The sequence below is a fragment of the Vicia villosa genome, linkage group LG5 (genome assembly GCF_029867415.1).
Source record: "Vicia villosa cultivar HV-30 ecotype Madison, WI linkage group LG5, Vvil1.0, whole genome shotgun sequence".
Classification (NCBI taxonomy): Eukaryota; Viridiplantae; Streptophyta; class Magnoliopsida; order Fabales; family Fabaceae; genus Vicia; species Vicia villosa.
The window spans coordinates 33,738,074-33,742,539 of NC_081184.1; positions in this window are offsets into that span (position 1 = coordinate 33,738,074).

Sequence of the window (4,466 nt, forward strand, 5' to 3'; positions counted from 1 at the left end):
GGGATCACCATTGACTTTTGAGATTTTTGGTCAAACCATGACTTTTAAGGATCAATATCATCAATATATGGATAATGAAGCCATTTGACCAAAGAAATTTAAAGAAATTCATCAAGGAGCAAAAAGTCGGGAATTAGGGTTTTTTAAGGCATGGTGAGAACTCAAAATTTCACCTACACAACTCAAAAAACTTCCAACATGAAAGTTGTAGATCTTGCAAAATAAAATAACATCTTACAATGCAACTTTTTTCAAAAGATCAATCATTTAAGAGTTTTGGAAATTTTGAAGTTTTAGGTCATAAACACTTAGAAAATTTTCTAAGTGTTTTAACCTAGTTTTCTTCCAACTTTGGCCTCATTTTTAACAAATTTGCCAAAGGATTCTGAAGAAACTCCAAACTAATGATTTGAAGTAGATGTTTAGGGCTTTCCAAATTGTGTTCAACCTTCTCCAAATTCATTTTGAGCTAAGAGTTATGCTTGTTCAAAGTTGGCCTCATGAAGTGAAATTATAGGTCATGTACAATTTGAAACTTTGCAATTTTGTGCAAATGACCTCAATTATGGATGCTACACGACCCATAACACATCTGAAAACATGCCATGCATTCATTTTCACCATGCCATAAGGATTGAAGAAGATTCTAAAAACAAGAACATGTGATTATGTAATGATTACATTTGTGAATTTATGGCAAATTGATGAATCACCCAAGGAATCTTCTCACCAACCAATTAGAGCTCATTTCTGGCTCAGAATTGTCCCCTAAGATCAAGCAAAATCGAGGGCTAGGGGATTGATCAAATGGAATCAAAATTCTCATCATTGCATAAGAGATATTTGCAAACTTCCTTCATGCTTAAGAAACCAAACTTCTTTCATTAAGCAAGCTCACTCTTCTGCAACTATACTGAACCAATTGCCTATAAATAGAGGCCTCATTCTCATTCAAAAAACACACCAAAGCAACAGAATTCTTGCTTTCTCTTTTCTTTCTTCATACTTAGTTTTTTCAAAGGTCCTTTGGCAAGAAGACTCGGATTCTTCAAACCAAAGCTCTCTCTTTGAAAATAAGTATTCAAACACATTGAGGGAGGCATTTAGAGGTGATCCAAACCTCTGGAACACTTCTGGGCGTGGAGAATCATCACCTCCACCTCTCATTTGGAGCACTTGCAGTTGGAGGACCATGGAGTAATTCAGGAGGTTTCAAGCCAAGCCAATCATCCAGGCACACTCCTCAGGTCATAGTGAAGCTAACCAGATGGCTGCAGCTCATCTGTAACTCCAAATTCAACAACCTCCATGTCTACTTGAAGCTTAAATCGAGGGAGGTCCATAGAGCAATTCAGAAGGATTCAAGCTCCAATAAGCATTCAGTTAGCATCATTGAGTCTCAAGGAAGCTATTGAGATCATTCATTCAAACCCAGGTGCTCTCAATCATCCTCACGACCTCCATTTTCAGAGGTAAGTTCCTGAACTTCACTTCTTTAATTTAAGCACTCTTTGAGTTAAAGCTCGATTCTATCTTGTTTAGCATCATCAGAGGATTGAAAACCCTCTATCATCATTCATTTATCTTTCAGTATAGCCATTTAATTTGATTTTTAAGTTTTAGGGTTCTTCACGATTTCTGGTAAATTAGTTAGATGTAGTTAATATCAGTCTATGTTAGTTACATATTTAGAATCGTGAGTGAATTTAGAACAAGTTTCATCTTTATATCACTGCAAATGGTTGAGAATTGAGAGAGTTCAGAAATCCAAATCGTTGGAGCTTGAGGAAGAAGATGACAATGGTGGTGGCGCGCAAATTTCAAACCTCAGGGCAGAGTTTATTTTATATTTAATGATAGGTGTTTCATAAACGACTGAATAACTTGCCCTAGTGGCCACACATGCGCTCTTAGTCTCCTCATGCCCAAAGTCTGGGGTTCGAATCCCCCTCGCCCCAGACTTTTTATTCCTTTTTTTTTTCATGATTTACACGCTTATCTGAAAATATAATGTGTTGGATGTGTATCACTATCACCATGCGCGCGCTGGCCCAGTGGTTTGGTTTTGGGTATGTGACCTAAAGGGCGTGAGTTCAAGCCTTGGTGGAGACATTCCTAATTTTTTATCACTTGTCACACCTATTTTCTTCACAACTTCACACAATTAATTCACCTATCAAATTAAATCATTTTCACTTCATTTTTCATACACCTATTATTTAATATATCTATTTTGTGAATAGTCAAAAAAATCATAAAAATATTATTTATTTCATGTATTTTAATTAGGTTTAAAATAGTATGTTTTTAAGTGTTTTCTTAAATACTTTAAATATATATTGTCACTTTATTTTAACCTAATCATTTTGTAAATAATTTTATGATAAAACCCTAATTGTTTAGGTCTTAATTAGGTAAAAATCTTTATTTTTACCTTAATTAAGTTGACTTTTGTCAATTTTCAAAACTGTTTTCAATCTCCGAACAAATCAAATGATTAAGGTTCTTAAACAACAGAACCTTATATCATTTACAAATCATTTTCAAATTGCTCTCATAACCAGTACTGTAAAGTACTGGGCCTCTAATAGAGTGTAAGTCCCAAACACCTTCTCTTCTTAGCTTGTTTTCAAAACTGTATTTTCAAAATCTTCTTTCTGTTTTCAAAACATTCTTCTGGTATTTGAAGGGCATTATTCCCGGTGAAACTCTTCAGATACCTATGTGACCTTTGTCCATCTTCACTTCTTCTGTTTTCAAAAACCCTTAACTGTTTATCATATATATATTCAACTGTTATCCACCAATTACTGTTGAGGCTCTGTATATACTTCTTCAAAGGCCTCCACTCCATCCAGGTTAGGCTTTACAAGCTTTCAATTTACAGTCTTTATTTAAATTACTGTCAAATATAAATTGTGCATATATTAGTTTAGAACTACGTTTGAGTATAAACCTTAGGACAGTTAAACTATATATATATTATAGGAATATGACCTAGGATTGAGAATGTCTTCCCGGTGAAGGCTCTTTCCTAATTAGAGATCTGTAGTTCAAACCCCCAAGATGAATTATTCCCGGTGAAACATCTTGGCAAAAACCTTAGAATCCAAAAATAATAGGACACATCCACCCAAAGAGGAATTATTCCCGGTGAAACCTCTTACCCATTTGCTTAGAGCCAAAATAAGTTCAAAACTACATAGCTTTCTCTTGTGCTATAACAAGGACCCTCGATTAGCCTCCTCTTGGGCTTTGTACAAGGACCCACAGGCTTCTTAAAAGCATTTCCAGCTTCCTCTTGAGCTTGTATACAAGGACCCATCAGGTTTCTTATAAACATAGGAACAGGTCTTTAGTCACCTTTTAGCCTACCCTGGTGAGTTTCTTCCAATTTAAACCAGACTTTAAACAAGCTAAGTTTGTCTCAATTCTACATTGAGTACACCTTTTGGAATGAGAGACATGGACAGTCTCTGTCACCCTTATCTTCATCAATCTTCCTTAGCAGAGTCTAGGATCCATATTTTCTTCTCCTCAGCATGTGTCAGCCTTCATCTTGGGCTTTAAACAAGAAGTCTCCATTAGATAATCTTTCTGCCATTCATTTCAATAAAAACCCCTGGAAAGGGTTAGCCTCCAAATCACTCCATCATTTCAACAAAACCCCTGGGAAGGGTTAGCCTCCAAATCAATCAATCATTTCAATAAAATTCCCTGGAAAGGGTTAGCTTCCACACATTCTTTCATTTCAACAAAATTCCCTGGAAAGGGTTAGCCTCCAAAGTCAATTAATAAAAATGTCAAAAAATAAAGATTCATTTCTCTTAGGAGATAATTTCCCCAAAAGAGTCAAAACCCCTGGAAAGGGTCAGCCTCCAAAAAACATGATAAAATCAGTCTTTTAACAGACAATTTCTCCAGCTGAGTCAAAATCCCTGGAAAGGGTTAGCTTCCAAAGAAAAACAGTCTTTTAATAAATAAAATCTCCTCAGTAGAGTCAAAACCAACAAAAACAGTTAGCCTCAACCTTGGGCTTCATACAAGGCACCAAACAATAAAACTCCCCTGTCAAGAGTCAGCCTCAACCTTGGGCATTGTACAAGGCAGATAATAGAGTCTCCCCAGTGAGTTCTTCATCATTCAGTAGCCACAACCTTGGGCTTTGTACAAGGCAGTTTAAACCATATTTTCATGTGTCAAAGATTCCTAACACCTAGGATCTTTTCCCCATAGAGTCATCCATACTCAGTTTATTTAAGAGTCTGCCACAACCTTGGGCTTTGTACAAGGCAGAAAATAATATTTACCCTAGCTAGAGTCAGCCACAACCTTGGGCTTTGTACAAGGCACATAAAATAGAGTCATTCATTCAATTATCCTCAGCAGTTAGCCACAACCTTGGGCTTTGTACAAGGCACATAAATAGTGTCTCCCTAAGTAGAGTTAGCCTCAATTCTGGGCTT